Raw genomic sequence first — 20,160 nt, forward strand, 5'->3', positions numbered from 1 at the left:
TTTTACCTCATTCAGAATGACTATTATTAAAAAGAAAAAAATAACAGATGTTGGTGAGGATGCAGAGAAAAGGGAACTCTATTTATTTATTTATTAGTTAATTTATTTATTTATTTATTGAGACTGAGTCTTACTTTGTCGCCCAGGCTGGAGTGCAGTGGCGTCATCTCGGCTCACTGCAAACTCTGCCTCCTGGGTTCAAGCGATTCTTGTGCCTCAGTCTCCTGAGTAACTGGGATTACAGGTGCCCACCACCATGCTCCGCTAATTTTTGTATTTTTAATAGAGACAGGTTTTCACCATGCTGGCCAGGCTGGTCTCAAACTCCTGACCTCAAGGGATCTGCCCGCCTCAGCCTCCCAAAGTGCTAGGATTACAGGCATGAGCCCCTGTGCCCGGCCGAGAAAAGGGAACTCTTATTTACTGTTGGTGGGAATGTAAATTAATGCAGCCAATATGGAAAACAGTACAGAGATTGTTCAAAAAACTAAAAATAGGCTGTGTGGTGGCTCACACCCATAATTCCAGCACTTTGGGAGGTCAAAGTTGGTGGATCACTTGAGGCCAGGAGTTTGAGACCAGTCTGGGCAGCATGGCAAAACCTCATCTCTATAAAAAATACAAAAATTAGCTGGGTATGGTGGCACACACCTAAAGTCCCAGCTACTTGGGAGGCTGAGGCAGGAAGATTGCTTAAGCCTGGGAGGCAAAGGTTGCAGTGAGCAGAAATCACGCCATTGCACTCCAGCCTGGGTGAAAGAGTGAGACTTTGTCTCAAAATTAAAAAAATCTAAAAATAGAACTACCATTCGAGGTTAGGCGCAGTGACTCACACCTGTAATCCTAGCAAATCGGGAGGCTGAGGAGGGTGGATCACTTGAGGCCAGTTCGAGACCAGCCTGGCCAACGCGGCGAAACCCCATCTCTACTAAAAATACAAAAAAAATTAGCCAGGCATGGTGACCCATGCCTGTAATCCCAGTTACCTGGGAGGCTGAGGCATGGGAATCACTTAAACCAAGGAGGTGGAAGTTGCACTGAGCTGAGATTGCACCACTGCACTCCAGCCTGGGTGACAGAGCGAGACTCTGTCTCAAAAAAATAAAAATAAAATAAAATAAAGAACTACCATTCAATTCAGCAATTCCACTATTGGGTATCTACCCGAAGGAAAATAAATCTGTATATCAAAAAGATACCCACAATCATAGTTTATCACAGCACTATTCACAGTAGCGAAGATATGGAATCAACCTAAGTGTCCATCAACAGATGATTGGATAAAGAAAATGTAGGGCATATATACACAATAGAATACTATTCAGCCATAAAAAAAATGAAATCACTGGGCATGGTGGCTCATGCCTGTAATCCTAGCACTTTGGAAGGCCGAAGCGGATGGATCATCTGAGCTCAGGAATTCGAGACCAGCCTGAGTAACACAGTGAAAGCCCCTCTCTACTAAAATACAAAAAATTATCCAGGCGTGGCTTGCACCTGTAGTCCCAGCTACTCAGGAGGCTGAGGCAGAAGAATCGCTTGAACCCGGGAGGTAGAGGTTGCAGTGAGCCACCTGATGACAGAGCGACACTCCGTCTCCAAAAAAAAAAAAAAAAAAAAAAAAGAAGAATGAAATCATGTCCTTTACAGCAACATGAATGGAACTGGATGTCATTATCTTACATGAGACAATCCAGGCACAGAAACATGTTTATCACATGTTCTCACTCATAAGTGGGTCCTAAAAAAAATGTGTTCACATGGATGTATAAGGTGGAAAAAGAGAAAATGGGGACTGAGGCTGGGCACAATGGCTCATGCCTGTAATCCCACCACTTTGGGAGGCCAAGATGGGTGGATCACTTGAGGTAAGGAGTTCAAGACCAGCCTGGCCAACATGGTGAAACCATGTCTCTAGTAAAAGTACAAAAATTAGCCAGGCATGGTGGCACATGCCTGTAATCCCAGCTACTCGGGAGGCTGAGGCATGAGAATCGCTTGAACCCAGGAGGCAGAAGTTGCAGTGAGCTGAGATCGTGCCACTGCACTCCAGCCTGAGAGACAGAATGAGACTCTGTCTGAAAAAAAGAAGAAAAGAAAAAATAAAATGGAGACTCAGAAGAGTGAGAGGGTAGAAGGAAGGAGGAGGATGAGAAACTACTTAATTACTTAATGGGAACCATGTATGTTATTCAGAGGATGGATACACTAAAAGCCCTGGCTTCACTACTACATAACCTATGCATGTAACACAACTGCACATGTATCAAATAAGTTTATACCTATGAAAAAGAAGAAAGAAATTATTCAGTCTGAGAAGCAAAATAAAAAAGAATGAAGAAAAGTGAACAGAACCCAAGAGACCTATGGGAAACCATGAAGCATAGAATACACATGTAATGAGAATCCCAGGAGAGAAAAGAAAAGGCAGAAAATATATATAAATAAAGTGGCTCAAATGTCATAAAAGATGTGATTATAGACATCTAAGAAGCTCAACAAACTCCAAGTAAAATAAGCACAAAGAGGTCCACACCAAGTCACATTATAATCAAACTGTTGGAAGCCAGAGAAACAGAGAGAAAGACAGAGAGAGAATCTTGAAAGTAGCAATAGAGAAGTGATTGATTAATCATTTACAAGGGATCCTCTGTAAAATTAACAGCCAATTTCTCGTTACAAATCACGAACATTAGAAAGCAGTGGGATGACATATTTCATTTACTGAAAGGAAAAGTCAATCAAAAATTCCATATCTGGCACAACAATCCTTCAAAAATGAAGGAAACAATAAGACATTGCCAGATAAACAAAAGTTGAGTTTGTTTCAGGTAGCCTTGCCCTAGAAGAAATGCTAAAGTGAATCCTTCATGCCTAAACAAAAGTACACTACACTGTAGCTTGAAACCATGTGAAGAAATAAAGAACACTAGTAAATGTAACTACCTAGGTAAATATAAAAGCAAATATTGGCCGGTTGCGGTGGCTCACACCTGTAATCCCAACACTTTGGGAGGCCGAGGCGGGCGGATCACCTGAGGTTGGGAGTTCGTAGAATAGCCTGACCAACATGGAGAAACCCCGTCTCTACTAAAAATACAAAATTAGCCGGGTGTGGTGGCACATGCCTGTAATCCCAGCTACTCAGGAGGCTGAGGCAGAAGAATCGCTTGAATCCGGGAGGCAGAGATTGTGGTGAGCTGAGATCACGCCATTGCACTCTAGTCTGGGCAACAAGAGGAAAACTCTGTCTCAAAAAAAAAAAAAAAAAGCAAATATTACATTTTTGTTTCGTAACTACTCTTTAATTTCTTATATAATTTATAGACATACATAAAACAATAATCATAAATCTATATTCATGGGCTTCCAATGCATAACGGCATAAATCATGACAATGACAATATAAAGGGGGAAGGACAGAGCTGCATAGGATCACAATTTGTATATACTACTGAAGTTACATTGCTATCAATTCAAACTAGACTGTTACAAATTTAACATATTTATGGTAATTGCCAGGATAATCATGAAAAATATTAAAAATATACAGAAAGACATTTATTGCATGTTTGCAGAAAAGGAAATAAGAAGGAAATCAAAATGGCACATTACAAAAGAATTACTTAAACACAAAAGTGGGCAGTAATAGAGGAAATGAAGAACAAAGTACACATAAGACACATAGTAAACAGGCTGGGCACGGTGGCTCACGCCTGTAATCCCAGCACTTTAGGATGCCAAGGCGGACAGATCACTTGAGGTCAGGAGTTCAAGACCAGCGTGGCCAACACGGTGAAACCCCACCTCTACTAATAATACACAAATTAGCTGGGCATGGTGGTGTGCGCCTGTAATCCTAGCTACTCAGGAGGCTGAGGCAGAAGAATTGCTTGAACCTGGGAGGCTGAGTTTGCAGTGAGCCAAGATCATATCACTGCATTCGAGCCTGGGCAACAGAGTGAAACTGTGTCTCAAAAAAATATAAAAGACATATAGTAAACAAATAGCAAAACGGCAGAAGTCAGCCATTCCTTAACAGTTATTACTTTTAATGTGAGTGGATTAAACTTCCCAATTAAAAGGCAGAGAATAATAAAAGAGATTTAAAAAGCAAAACCCCAATCAAACTATATGCTGTCAACAAGAGACACTTTTGATGGAAAGACACAAGTAGATTGAAAATGAAAGAATAAAAAAAATTCCATGCAAACAGTAATCAAAAGAGAGTGGGGTAGCTATACTAATATCAGACAAAATAGACTTGAAGTCAAAAATTGTTATAAGAGACAAAGGATACTATATATTGAAAAAATGACAATTAATCAAGAGAATATAATAGTTATAAACATAGACACACTTACCAATATTGCCCCAAAATATGCAAATCAAACATTGATAGAATAGAAGGGAGAGCTAGATCATTCTACAATAATAATTGGAGACTTCAATATCCCATGTTTGATAATGAATACAACCAGAAAGGTAAATAAGGTGATAGAAGGCTTGAACCACACTATGAGCCAACTAGACTGACAAATATATGTGCAACACTATGAGCCAACTAGACTGACAAACATATACAAATATATACAGAACACTTCAACCAACCTGAGCAAAATTCACATTTTTGTCAGGTGCCCATGGAACATTCTCCAAGTTAGACCATACGTTAAACCATAAACAAGACTTAATAAATTTGAAAAGATTGAAATCATGTGAAGTATCTTCTCTGATCAGAATGGAATAAAATGCGTGTAATCCCAGCACTTTGGGAGGCTGAGACGGGTGGATCACTTGAGGTCAGGAGTTCGAGACCAGCCTGGCCAACATGATGAAACCTCCATCTCTACTAAAAATACAAAAACTAGCCGGGCGTGGTGGCAATTGCCTGTAGTCCCAGGTACTTGGGAGGCTGAGGCAGGAGAATCGCTTTAACCTGGGAGGCAGGGGTTGCAGTGAGTCAAGATCATGCCACTGCACTCCAGCCTGAGTGACAGAGCAAGACCCTGTCACACACACACACACACAAAAGATTTCAAAACAATGACCCAACTTTACAGCTTAAGGAACTAGAAAAGAAGAGCAAAATTCAATAGCATATTAAAAGGATTACAAGGCCGGGCTCGGTGGCTCACACCTGTAATCCCAGCACTTTGGGAGACCAAGGTGGGTGGATCACCTGAGGTCAGGAGTTCAAGACCAGCCTGACCAATTTGGTGAAACCCCGTCTCTACTAAAAAAAAAAAATACAAAAATTAGCCAGGTGTGGTGGCGTGTGCCTATAGTCCCAGATACTTGGAAGGCTGAGGCAGGAGAATTGCTTCAACCTGGGAGGCGGAGGTTGCAGTGAGCTGACATTGTGCCACTGCACTCCAGCCTGGGCGACAGAGCGACACTCTGTCTCAAAAAAAAAAAAAAAAAAAAAAAAGGACTACACACCATAACCAAGTGGGATTTATCCCAGGAATGCAAAAGTGATACAAAAAGAAATCAATGTGATGCAACATGTTAATAGAATGAAGGAAAAGAAACTACACGATCATCTCAATAGATGCAGAACAAAATCCAATATGTTTCATGATTTAAAAAAAAAACAAAAAATACTTAGGGAAGTAGGAATAGAAGGGAATCTCCTCAACCTGATAAAAGACATTTATAAAAATTCCACAACTGCCGGGCGCGGTGGCTCATGCCTGTAATCCCAGCACTTTGGGAGGCCGAGGTGGGTGGATCACGAGGTCAGCAGTTTGAGACCAGCCTGACCAACATGGTGAAACCCCATCTCTACTAAAAATACAAAAAAAAAAATTAGCTGGGTGTGGTAGTGGGTGCCTGTAATCCCAGAGACTTGGGAGGCTGAGGCAGGAGAATCGCTAAAAACCAGAAGGCGGAGGTTGCCGTGAGCCGAGATTGCGCCACTGCACTCTAGCCTGGGCAATAAGAGCAAAACTCCGTCTCAAAAAAATAAAAAATAAAAAAAAAGAAATCCTACAACTACTACAAGGCTACAGTAACCGAAACAGCATGGTACTGGTACCAAAACACATATATAGACCAATGGAACAGAACAGAGGTTATCAGAAATAACACCACACATCTACAACCATCTGATCTTTGACAAACCTGACAAAAGCAAGCAATGGGAAAGGATTCCCTATTTAATAAATGGTGTTGGGAAAACTGGTTAGCCATATGCAGAAAACTGAAACTGGACCCCCTCTTTACACCTTATACAAAAATTAACTCAAGATGGATTAAAGACTTAAATATAAGACCTAAAACCATAAAAACCCTAGAAGAAAGCTTAGGCAATACCATTCAGGACATAGGCATAGGCAAAGACTCCATGACTAAAAAGCAATGGCAACAGAAGCCAAAATTGACAAATGGGATCTAATCAAACTAAAGAGCTTCTGCACAGCAAAAGAAACTATCATGGGAGTGAACAGGCAACCTAGAAAATGGGAGAAAATTTTGCAACCTATCCATCTGACAAAGGGCTGATATCCAATATCTACAAAGAACTTAAACAAATTTACAAGAAAAAAAGAACCCTATCAAAAAGTGGTGGAAGGATATGAACAGACACTCCTCAAAAGAAGAAATTTATGCGGCCAACAAACATATGAAAAAAAACTCATCATCACTGGTCATCAGAGAAATGCAAATCAAAACCACAATGAGATACCATCTCATGCCAGTTAGAATGGCAATCATTAAGAAGTCAGGAAACAACAGATGCTGGAGAGGATGTGGAGAAATAGAAACACTTTTACACTGCTGGTGGGAGTGTAAATTAGTTCAACCATTATGGAAGACAGTGTGGAGATTCCTCAAGGATCTAGAATTAGAAATACCATTTGACGCAGCAATTTCATTACTGGGTATATACCCAAAGGATTATAAATCATTCTACTATAATGACACATACACACATATGTTTATTGCGGCGCTATCCACAACAGCAAAGACTTGGAACCAACCCAAATGCCCATTAATGATAGGCTGAATAAAGAAAACATGGCACATATACACCATGGAATACTATGCAGCCATAAAAAAGGATAAGTTCATATCCTTTGCAGGGATATGGATGAAGCTGGAAACCATCATTTTCAGCAAACTAACACAAGAACAGAAAACCAAACACCGCATGTTCTTGCTCATAAGTGGGAGTTGAACAATGAGAACACACGGACACAGGGAGGAGAACATCACACACTGGGGCCTGTCAGGGGGCGGAGGACTAGGGGAGGGATAGCATTAGGAGAAATACCTAATGTAGATGAATGGTTGATGGGTGCAGCAAACCACCATGGCAAGTGTATACCTATGTAACAAACCTGCAGGTTTCGCACATGTACTCCAGAACTTAAAGTATATATTTTTTAAAAATCCTACTACTAAGATTTTGAGGTAGAAAGCTCAGAAAGCCTAACTATTGTATTGAAATCTAGGAAAGTACCTTTTAAAATAATATTGAGCTAAGATTTATGTGGATATAATTGCTATCTGGATTCACATATGCTGGCAGAAAATAGCCCTGTTACTGCTTACAATGATTAAAATTATTTCATTTCTCTCATCATCTTTATAATATATTCTCATTATAGGAAATCTGGAAAAATGGAAAGTACAATGCAGGAAAAAATTACTCAGACATATCACCCGAAGATATCTTTACACTGTTGGATGTGTCCTCCAGGCCTTTTTTCTCTTATAACACATCATCTGACTTGCTTTCTTCTTCTGAACATAACCTTGATTTTGATAATCTGAAAAATGAAGCATTATTGTAATAACTTAGTATATGTTAATGACATTTATAATTTAAATACATAATTTTCTTGACGTTCCCACAAACTAGAAAATGTCTTATTTTGTCATAGATAGCTTCTTAAAATTCCTTATCTTGTTTTCTTCTTCAGTATGTCTATTGAGGTTTTTGCTTCACTCTATTTGTAATTAGGATTTCTGTCTGGTTCATTTTCAAATATGCCTGATCTTTTATTTTCCTTTTAGTAACTCTGAAAGATTACACAATTTGGAGAGTAAACACCTTAAATATAAGATTTCCTTAAGTTTAGAATATTTAAGAACTATTGCATTATTAATTGAACTTTCACTGGTTTATGAACAGGAAACATCTGGTTTGGGGCTATCAGATTAAGCTTGTTTGATTTACTGTTAAAGATTGTGGTCGGGCCGGGCGCGGTGGCTCAAGCCTGTAATCCCAGCACTTTGGGAGGCCGAGACGGGCGGATCACGAGGTCAGGAGATCAAGACCATCCTGGCTAACACGGCGAAACCCCGTCTCTACTAAAAATACAAAAAACTAGCCGGGCGAGGTGGTGGCGAGTGCCTGTAGTCCCAGCTACTGGGGAGGCTGAGGCAGGAGAATGGCGTGAACCCGGGAGGCGGAGCTTGCAGTGAGCCGAGATGGTGCCACTGCACTCCAGCCCGGGCGACAGAGCGAGACTCCGTCTCAAAAAAAAAAAAAAAAAAAAAAAAGATTGTGGTCAAGCATGGTGGCTCACACCTGTAATCCCTGTACTTTGGGAGGCTGAGATGAGAGGATTGCTTGAGTCCAGGAGTTTGAGACTAGCGTAGGCAACACAGTGAGACACCTTATTTATTTATTTATTTATTTATTTAAGATGGAGTCTTGCTCTGTCACCCAGGCTGGAGTGCAGTGGTGCGATCTCGGTTTACTGCAACCCCCGCCTCCCGGGTTCAAGTGATTCTTCCAACTCAGTCTCCCGAGTAGCTGAGATTACAGGCGCTCACCACCACGCCCTGCTAAATTTTTTTGTATTTTTAGTAGAGATGGGATTTCACCGTGTTGGAAAGGCTGGTCTGGAACTCCTGACCTCAAGTGATCCGCCCGCCTCGGCTTCCCAAAGTACTAGGATTACAGGTGTGAGCCACCGCAACCGGCTTGCCCTCTCTATTAAACAACAACAACAACAACAACAACAACAAAAACAAAAAAAACACTGGTGTGGTGGTGAGTGTCTGTTGTCCCAGCTACTAGGCAGGCTGAGGCAGGAGGATTGCTTGAACAAAGTTCAGTAAGCTGTGCTTGCATCACTGTACTCCAGCCTGGGCAACAGAGTGAGACTGTCTCAAAAAAATTGCATTAGTATGGTTCATTTGTTGTAATTGATATTTTTTTTTTTGATTTTGACTTCTTTATTTTGTGATGCCATAAGTGAAATGACACTTCAGCAAAAGTGATAATAATTTTCATAAATAATATATTAGTGATTAGGAATATTTCTACTCTCTTATTTTCCCACAATTTTATTATTATTATTATTATACTTTAAGTTCTAGGGTACATGTGCATAACGTGCAGGTTTGTTACATATGTATACTTGTGCCATGTTGCTGTGCTGCACCCATCAACTCGTCAGCACCCATCAACTCGTCATTTACATCAGGTATAACTCCCAATGCAATCCCTCCCCCCTCCCCCCTCCCCATGATAGGCCCCGGTGTGTGATGTTCCCCTTCCCGAGTCCAAGTGATCTCATTGTTCAGTTCCCACCTATGAGTGAGAACATGCGGTGTTTGGTTTTCTGTTCTTGTGATAGTTTGCTAAGAATGATGGTTTCCAGCTGCATCCATGTCCCTACAAAGGACACAAACTCATCCTTTTTTATGGCTGCATAGTATTCCATGGTGTATATGTGCCACATTTTCTTAATCCAGTCTGTCACTGATGGACATTTGGGTTGATTAAAGTTCACAGTTTACGTAAGAGTTCACAGTACATAAGAGTTTTTGTAGTACATTCTACGGGTTTTGACAAATGTATAATGACATATATTCACCATTCTAGTATCAAACAGAATAGTTTCACCACCCAAAAATTCCCTGTGGTCTACCAATTTATCACTTTCCCTCCTTGCCATGTCCCCTCGACCCCTGGAAATCACTAATCATTTTACTGGTTCCATAGTATTGGCTTTTCTAAAATGTTATACAATTTGGAATCATACAGTATGTTGCCTTTTTAGACTGTCCTTTTTTTTTCACCTCAGCCTCTCAAGTGGCTGGGACCACAGGCATGCACCACCACACCTGGATAATTTTTGTATTTTTTTGTAGAGACAGGGTTTCTCCATGTTGCCCGGTGTGGTCTTGAACTCCTGGGCTCAAGCAATCCCTTCTGCCTCGGCCTCCCAAAGCGTTGGGATTACAGGTGTGAGCCACTGTTCTGGAACTAGGTTGGCTTCCTTATCTTAGCAATATACATCTAAGGTTCCTCCATGTCTTTTCATGACTTGATAGCTCATTTATTTTTATTACCAAATAATATTCCATTATATGGATGTACCACAGTTTATCCATTCATATATTGAAGGACATCTTGGTTGGTTCCAAGTTTTGGCAGTTGTTAATAAAGCTACTATAAACATTCACTTCAGGGTTTTGTGTAGATGTAAAAATTTCAACTCATGTAACCAAGGAATGCAATGGTGGGATAAATGATAAGGGTATGTTTAGTGGCTGGGTGCAGTGGCTCATGCATGTAATCCCAGCACTTGGGAGATCAAGGCAGGTGGATCACTTGAGCTCAGGAGTTCAAGACCAGCATGGCCAACATGGTGAAAGCCTGTCTCTACTAAAGAAAAAAACAAAACAAAACAAACAAACAAAAAAGAGAGTACGTTTAGCATTGTAAGAATTGGCCAAACGTCTTTTCCAAGTGGCTGTACTATTTTGCATTTCATGCAGCAATGAATGAGAGCTCCTGTTCTCTACATCCTTGTCAGCATTTTGTATTATCACTGTTTTGGATTTTAGCCATTCTAATAGGTATGCAGTGGTATCATATTGTTGTTTTAATTCACAATTCCTTTTTATTTTTTTGAGGATGAGTCTCCCTCTTTCTCCCAGGCTGAAGTGCAGTGGCACGATCTTGGCTCACCACAACATCTGCCTCCCAGGTTCAAGCTATTCTCCTGCCTTAGCTTCCGGAGTACGTGGGATTACAGGTAGGTGCTACCAGGCCTGGCTAATTTTTGTATTTTTAGTAGAGATGGAATTTCACCATTTTTGGCAGGCTGGTCTCAAACTCCCGACCTCAAGTGATCCGCTCATCTCGGTCTCCCAAAGTGCTGGGATTACAGGCGTGAGTCCCGCGCCCGGCCAAGTTTTTCACTCTGTCACCCAGGCTGGAGTGCAGTGGCCTGATCTCGGCTCACTGCAACTTCCTCCACCCGGGTTCAAGCGATTCTCCTGCCTCAGCCTCCTGAGTAGCTGGGATTACAGGCGCCCGCCACCATGCCCAGCTAATTTTTCTGTTTTTAGTAGAGATGGGGTTTTACCATGTTGGTCAGGCTGGCTCGAACCCCTGACCTCGTGATCCGCTCATCTCAGTCTCCCAAAGTGCTGGGATTACAGGCGTGAGCCACTGCATCCGGCCCCAAGTTTTCCATTTGAATAAAATCCAACATCAATTTTTTTCTCTTATGGATCATACTTTTTGTGTTATACCTAAGAAGTCATTGTCAAACCCAAGGTCATCTAGATTTTCTCCTGTGCTGTCTTCTAGGGATTTTATAGCTTTGTGTTTTAAATTTAGGTCTATGATCCATTTTGAATTAATTTTTGTGAAAAGTGTAAAGTCTATGTTTAGAGTCTTTTTTTATTTTTTATTTTTTCGTTTCTTTGTCAGAAATCAGTTGACTAGATTCCTGTGGATCTATTTCTGGTCTCTCTATTCTATTCCTTTGATCTATTTGTCTATTCTTTCACCAATAAGATTTGAATTTTTAAATTACACTCATGTTTTGAATAGGATATACACTAAGATGTTATCAACTATAAAAGGTAAAAAAGAATATATAGTGAAAAATTTCCCTCCTGCCCTCGTCCCCACCTACCAGATTATCTTCTTTAGGCAACTACTATTATCAAATTTAATTTTCATTCTTTCAGAGTTATTTTACCTTTTATCTTCTCTCTCTATCTCTTATCTAACACAGATATTAAAATACTATGCACAGTGTTATGCAACTTGCTTTTTTAATTTAACAATATAACTAGGAAATCATTCCATATCTGTACATCTAGACCTGCTTCTTTAAAAATTTTTTTTATTGTGGTTAAAAAATATGTAACATTAAATTTACTTCTTAAACATTCAAAAAATTGTCTATAAATTTACGATGTATAAGTACAATTTTGTTACATGCATAGATTGCATAGTGGTGAAGTCAGGGTTTTTATAATGTCCATCACCCAAATAATGTACATTATACCCTTTTCTTTTTCTTTTCCTTTTTTTTTTTTGAGACATGGTCTTGCTCTGTTGCCCATGTTGGAGTGCAGTGGTGCCATCTCAGCTCATTGCAACCTCCGCTTCCTGAATTCAAGCAATTCTTTCACCTCAGCCTCCTGAATGCTGGGACTACAGGTGTGTGCCACCACACCTGGCTAATTTTTGTATATTTTAGTACAGACAGAGTTTTGTCATGTTGGCCAGGCTTGTCTCGTACTCCTGGCCTCAAATGATCCTCCCACCTCAGCCTCCCAAAGTGCTGGGATTGCAGGTATGAGCCACCAAGCCTGGTGAAAAGCTTTATTTTTATTTTATTTTATTTTATTTTTTGAGACAGGGTCTCACTCTATCACCCAGGCTACAGTGCAGTGGTGCAATCTCAGCTCACTGCAACCTCTGTCTCACAGGTTCAAGAGATTCTCCTGCCTCAGCCTCCCGACTAGCTGGGACTAGAGATGTTTGCCAACACCCTTTTCCCCACTTATTTTTGTATTTTTAATAGAGATGGGGTTTCACCATGTTGTACAGGCTGTTCTCGAACTCCTGGCTTCAAGTGATCCGCCTGCCTGGGCCTCCGGAAGTGCTGGGATTACAGGTGTGAGTCACCATGCCTGGCCTCATTATATCTATTTTTAAGTATACAGCCTAGTGCTGTTAAGTATTCTCACATTGTTGCACAACAGATCTGTAGAATCTTTTTATGTTGCAAAACTGAAACTCTGTATCCACTAAACACTAAATCCTCTCCCTCAAACTTTCTTAACCACCTTTCTACTTTTTGTTTCTATGATTTTGACTACTTTAGATACTTCAAGTGGAATCATACACTATTTATCCTCTTGTGACTGGTTTATCTTGCTTAACGTAGTATCCTTAGGGTATCACCCGTGTTAAAAAAAAAAAAAAAAAAAAAGAAGAAAGATTTCCTTCTTTTTTAAGGTTGCATACAGTTCCAATGTATGTATACACCACGTTTTCTTTATCCATTCATCTTTCAATGGACATTTGGATTGAATCTACCTCTTGGCTGTGGTAAATAATGGTACAGGTGGGTCAGGCGTGGTGGATCATGCCTATAATCCCAGCACTTTGGGAGACTGAGGCGGACGGATCACTTGAGGTCAGGAGTTCGAGACCAGCCTGGCCAACATGGCAAAACTCCATCTCTACTAAAAAATACAAAAATTAGCTGGGTGTGGTGGTGTACGCCTGTAATCTCAGCTACTTGGGAGGCTGAGACAGGAGAATAGCTTGAACCTGGGAGGCAGATGTTGCAGTGAGCTGAGATCATGCCACTGCACTCTATCCTGGGCGACAAAGTGAGATTCTGTCTCAAAATAAATAAATAATAATGCTACAGTGAACATGGCTGTGCAGATATCTTTCTAATATACAAATTTGAATTGTTTTGGATATACACCCAGAAATAGGATTACTGAATCACATGATAATTCCATTTTTAACTTTTTTTTTTTTTTTTGAGACGGAGTCTCCCTCTGTCGCCCAGGCTGGAGTGCAATGGCCCGATCTCAGCTCACTGCAAGCTCCGCCTCCCGGGTTCACGCCATTCTTCTGCCTCAGCCTCCCGAGTAGCTGGGATTACAGGCACCTGCCACCACGCCCAGCTAGTTTTTTGTATTTTTTAGTAGAGACGGGGTTTCACCGTGTTAGCCAGGATGGTCTCGATCTCCTGACCTCGTGATTCGCCCATCTCGGCCTCCCAAGGTGCTGGGATTACAGGCTTGAGCCACCGCGCCCGGCCCCATTTTTAACTTTTTAAAGAATCTCCATACTTTTTTCCATAATGGCTGGACCATTTTACACTCCCACTAACAGTGCACATGGATTCTACTTTCTCCTCCATTTTGCTGACATTTGCTATTTTCTGTTCTTTTGTTAGCATCCATCCTAAAGGGTGAGCAGTGATATCTGACTGTGTTTTTTTATTTTGAGACGGAGTCTCTCTCTCTGTTGCCCAGGCCGGAGTGCAGTGGTGCGATCTCGGCTCACTGCAAGCTCCGCCTCCCCCGGGTTCACACCATTCTCCTACCTCAGCCTCCTGAGCAGCTGGGACTACAGGCGCCCGCTACCACGCCCAGCTAATTTTTCGAATTTTTAGTAGAGACGGGGTTTCACCCTGTTAGCCAGGATGGTCTCGATCTCCTGACCTCGTGATCCGCCCACCTTGGCCTCCCAAAGTGCTGGGATTACAGGCGTGAGCCACCGCGCCTAGCCTGATTGTGGTTTTAATTTGCATTTCTTTCTTTTTTTTCTTTTTTGTTTTCTTTTCTTTTCTTTTCTTTTTTTTTTTTTAAGACGGAGTCTCGTTCTGTCACCCAGGCTGGAGTGCAGTGGCGCGATCTCGGCTCACTGCAACCTCTGCCTACCGGGTTCATGCCATTTCCTGCCTCAGCCTCTTGAGCAGCTGAGACCACAGGCGCCCACCACCACGCCCGGCTAATTTTTTGTGTGTTTAGTAGAGACGGGCTTTCACCGTGCTAGCCACCCTGACCTCGTGATCCGCCCGCCTCGCCTCCCAAAGTGTTGGGATTATAGGCGGCAGCCACCGCACCCAGCTGCATTTCTTTTATGATTAGTGATGTTGAGCATCTTTTCACATGCTTAACGGCCAATTTACATTTTCTTTAGAGAATTGTCCATTCAAGTCCTTTGCACGTTTTTGAATTTTTTTGTTTTTATTTTTAGAAGTCCCTTTTATATTCTGGATATTAACCCCTTAACAGATATATGACTTACAAATATTTTCTCCCATTTCATAGGTTGTCTCTTCACTCAGTTGATAGTTTCTTTTTATGTGAATAAGTTTTCAAGTTTGATACAGCCTCACTTGTCTTTTTATGCTTGTGTTGCTTGTGCTTTTGGTGTCATATCCAATAAATAATTGCCAAATATAATGTCCTGAAGCTTTTCTTCTATGTTTTCTTCCAGGAGTTTTATAGTTTTATGTCTTATGTTTAGTTTTTTAATCTGCTTTGAGTTAATTTTTGTATGCGGTGTCAGATAAGGGTCCAACTTCTTTCTTTTACATGTGGATATCTAGTATTTCTAACACCATTTATTGAAGAAACCGTCCTTTCTCATTGTGTAGTTTTGGAATCCTTGTCGAAAATCATTTGACCACTGGGCAGGTGCAGTGGCTCATGCCTGTAATTCCAGCACTTTGAGAGACTGAGGTGGGTTGATCACATGAGCTCAGGAGTTCGAGAACAGCCTCGGCAACACGGTGAAAACCCATCTCTACAAAAAATACAGTAATTAGCCGGGCGAGGTGGCACACACCTGTGGTCCCAGCTACTTGAGAGGCTGAGGTGGGAGGATCACTTGAGCCCAGGAGGTGGAGGCTGCAGTGAGCCGTGATTGTGCCACTGCACTCCAGCCTGGGTGACAGACAGGGAGAGAGACCTTGTCTCAAGGAAAGAAAGAAAGAAGGAAGGAAGGAAGGAAGGAAGGAAGGAAGGAAGGAAGGAAGGAAGGAAGGAAGGAAGGAAGGAAGGAAGGAAGGAAGGAAGGAAGGAAAGAAAGGAGGGAGGGAGGGAGGGAGGGAGGGAGGGAGGGAGGGAAGGAAGGCAGGAAGGAATTATTTGGCCATATGTGCAAGGGTTTATTATTCTGTTTCATTGGTTTATATATCATTTTTAAGCCAATACCACAGCATCTTGTTTACTAATCAGCAAATTTGTGGCCCCCAGCTTTGCTGGTTTTTTTTTTTTTTTTTTTTTAAAGATTGTTTTGGCCGGGCGCGGTGGCTCAAGCCTGTAATCCCAGCACTTTGGGAGGCCGAGGCGGGTGGATCACGAGGTCAGGAGATCGAGACTATCCTGGCTAACATGGTGAAACCCCGTCTCTACTAAAAATACAAAAAAAAACTAGCCGGGCGTGGTGGCGGGCGCCTGTAGTCTCAGCTACTTGGGAGGCTGACGCGGGAGAATGGCGTGAACCCGGGAGGCGGAGCTTGCAGTGAGCCAAGATCACGCCACTGCACTCCAGCCTGGGAGCACAGCGAGACTCCGTCTCAAAAAAAAAAAAAAAAAAAAAAAAAATTAAAAAATTCTTAAAAAAAAAAAAAAAAAAAAGATTGTTTTAGCGTTTCAGTATTCTTTGAGATCCCACGTAAATTTTAGGATGAGCTTTTCTCTGCAAAGAATGCCACTGGGATTTTGACAGGGATTGCATTTAATCTGTAGATTCCTTTGAGTAGTATGGACATTTTTACAACATTAAGTCCTCTAATTCATCAGCATGGGCTATCCTTCTATTTATTTGTATCTTCTTTGATTTCTTTTAGCTATGTTTTGGAGTTTTTAGTGTGTGAGGCTTTTACCTCCTTGGTTAAGTTTATTTTAAACATTTTATCTTATTTGATACTATAGTAAATGGGATTGTTTTGTTTTCTTTTTTTTTGTTTTGTTTTTTTTTTTTTTTTTTGAGATGGAGTCTGGCTCTGTAGCCCAGGCTAGAGTGCCGTGGCCGGATCTCAGCTCACTGCAAGCTCCGCCTCCCGGGTTCACGCCATTCTCCGGCCTCAGCCTCCCGAGTAGCTGGGACTACAGGCGCCCGCCACCTCGCCCGGCTAATTTTTTTTTATTTTTTAGTAGAGACGGGGTTTCACCGTGTTAGCCAGGATGGTCTCGATCTCCTGACCTCGTGATCCGCCCGTCTCGGCCTCCCAAAGTGCTGGGATTACAGGCTTGAGCCACCGCGCCCGGCCAATTGTTTTGTTTTCTTAATTTTCTTTTTTTTGACAGGGTCTTGCTCTGTCGCTCAGGCTGGAGTGCAGTGGTGCAATCTTGGCTCACTGTAACCTCTGCCTCCCGGGTTCAAGCGATTCTCCTGCTTCAGCCTCCCAAGTAGCTGGGACTGCAAGCACATGGCACCATGCCTGGCTAATTTTTGTATTATTAGTAGAGACGGGGTTTCACCATGTTGGCCAGGCTGATCTTGAACCCCTGACCTCAGGTGATCCACCTGCCTCGGCCTCCCAAAGTGCTGGGATTACAGGTGTGGGCCAGTACGCCCGGCCTTAATTTGCTTTTTGGATTGGTCATTGTTAGTACATAGAAATGCAACCGATTTTTGAAAAAAACTTGTGGAGCTATATGGTATTTCCTATGTGGATGTAACATAATTTATTTAACCAGTCTTCTGTTGAGGAGCATCTGGGTTGTTTCCAATTTATATATATATATATTTATTTTGATAGAGACAGTGTCTTACTATGTTACCCAGGATGGTCTTGAACTCCTGGGCTCAAGCAATCCTCCCACCTCTGCCTCCCAAAGTGCTGGGAATATAGGCGTGAGCCCCCTTGGCTGGCCTGTTTTTTTTTTTTTTTTTTCCCCCGAGATAGGGTCTCACTATGTTGCTCAGGCTGGCCTTGAACTTCTGGGCTTAAGTAATCCTCCTACCTCAGCCTCCTGAGTAGTTGGAACTACAGACACACACCACTGTGCCCAGCTATCCGGTGTTTTGATGTTATAAATGATGCTGCAGTGAATAATCTTGTAGACATCTCATTTTGCCCCTGTGAAGTGTATCTGTTGGATAAATTGCTAGAAGTTAAATGGCTGGGTTAAATAATATATGTATTTTAAAATTTCATAAATATTGCTCAAGAATTATGATTATTACATAAAATAGGGGTTTTGAAGCTGTTTGTTTGTTTGCTTATTTATTTATTTATTTTGCGATGGAGTCTCAATCCATTGCCCAGGCTGGAGTGCAGTGGCATAATCTCAAGTCACTGCAACCTCTGCCTTCTAGGCTCAAGCAATTCTCCCTCCTCAGCCTCCCAAGTAGCTGGGATTACAGGCACGCACCACCACGCCCAGCTAATTTTTTTTTTTTTGTATTTTTGGTAGAGACAGGATTTTACTATGTTGGCCAGGTTGATCTCGAACTCCTGAGCTCAAGTGACCCACTCACCTTGGCCTCCCAAAGTGCTGGAATTACAGGCTTGAGCCACCAAGCCCAGCCAAAGCTGTTTATTAAAAATTACGAGAGTAACTATTTTCTCAGCTGGTTTGCTCTCTTTCAGGTACTTTATCTTTTATTTCTTCCAAAACAAATAAGCACATTCACAAGTTACACATTTATGGTCAAGAGTCAGAGAAAGATCTAGGTTGCTTTCTGTGGCAATTTGAAGAAAAATGTGAAGATGTGTACCAGTAAACTTCTTCTAAAATAGTTGATGGGAACCCATTGATAATCATAACTGAAAGCGATACACCAATATGTATATCACTAAAATTTTGTTGGCCATCCTTTACTAACAAAGGAATTCTTTTTCTTTCTTTCTTTCTTTCTTTTTTTTTTTTTATTTGGAGAGATGGAGTTTCACTCTTGTTGCCCAGGCTGGAGGGCAGTGGTGCAATCTCGGTTCACTGCAACCTCCGCCTCCTGGATTCAACCAATTCTCCTGCCTCAGCCTCCTCAGTAGCTGGCATTACAGATGCCCACCACCACGCCTGGCTAATTTTTTATATTTTTAGTAGAGATGGGGTTTCGCCATGTTGGCCAGGCTGGTCTCGAACTCCTGACCTCAGGTGGTCCACCTGCCTCGGCCTCCCAAAGTGCTGGGATTACAGGCATGAGCCACTGCGCCTGGCCCCTTTTTCTTTTTTTTTAAGTAAAAAAAAAAAAAAAAAAAAAAAAAAAATTTTTTTTTAGAGAGGAGGCCCCACTATTTTTCCCAGTTTGGTCTCGAACTACTGAGTTTAACCCATCCTCCCTTCTTGGCCTTCCAAAGTTACAGGATTACAGGCATGAGCCACCATGTCCAGCTCAGGAATTCTCTTATGCTTCACAAATATAGTGAGTTCTTATTCACAACATATTCACAAGTTGTTATTCACAACAATATTCACAAATGTTGTTCATTTTTAAAATGTGATTATTGCTGGGCATGGCGGCTCACGCCTGTAATTCAAGCACTGGGAAGTTATGGTGGGAGGATAGTTTGAGCTCTGGACTTTGAGACATGAGCCTGGGCAACATTTAAGACCTATTCTCTAAAAAAATAAAAACAAAAAGGTAAGATTAGCTGGGGTGTGGTGGCTTAGGCCTGCAGTTGTAGCTACTTGGGAGGCTGAGGTGGGAGGATTGCTTGAGCCTGGGAGGTCAAGGCTGCAGTGATCCATGATCACAACATTACGCTCCAGCTTCGGAGACCAAGTGAGGCCCTGTCTCAAAACAAAATTAAAATTAAAAAAATTTGTGATTGCTGGGCATGGTGGCTCATGACTGTAAACCCAGCGCTTTTGGACGCCGAGGCAGGTGGATTACCTGAGGTCAGGAGTTCAAGACCAGCTTGGCCAACATGGTGAAACCCCGTCTCTACTAAAAATAAGAAAATTAGTCAGGCGTGGTGGCGGGTGCCTGTAATCCCAGCTACTCGGGAGGCTGAGGCAGGAAAATCACTTGAACCTGGGAGGTAGAGGTTGCAGTGAGCCGAGATCGTGCCACTGCGCTCCAGCCTGCAACCTGGGTGACAAGAGCGAGACTCCATCTCAAAAAAAAAAAAAAAACAACAAAAACGTAATTATAGTTTTATTATTAAAATGTTTCTTTTGTGAGATCTGTCATTTAAAGCTGTTTAGTGTTAAGAAGCCTCGTCAGCAACAGCTAGTTTCTACCTTAATAATTTCAATTCATTTAAAAATAATGTGAGGCAGGAGAATAGGGTGTGGAGGAAGGGAACCTAAGGCTGATTAAAGTTGACTTCCTAGAACTAAATCAAAAGGAAAACCCCAACTTGCCACACCTAAGTAACAAAAAGACTACTTCCTTTGCAAATCTTCCTTTTCTGCTTGGCAGATGGAAAACTGAAAGTATCTCTGATTGGTTGC

The sequence above is a fragment of the Theropithecus gelada genome, chromosome X, assembly GCF_003255815.1.
Source record: "Theropithecus gelada isolate Dixy chromosome X, Tgel_1.0, whole genome shotgun sequence".
NCBI classification, from domain to species: domain Eukaryota; kingdom Metazoa; phylum Chordata; class Mammalia; order Primates; family Cercopithecidae; genus Theropithecus; species Theropithecus gelada.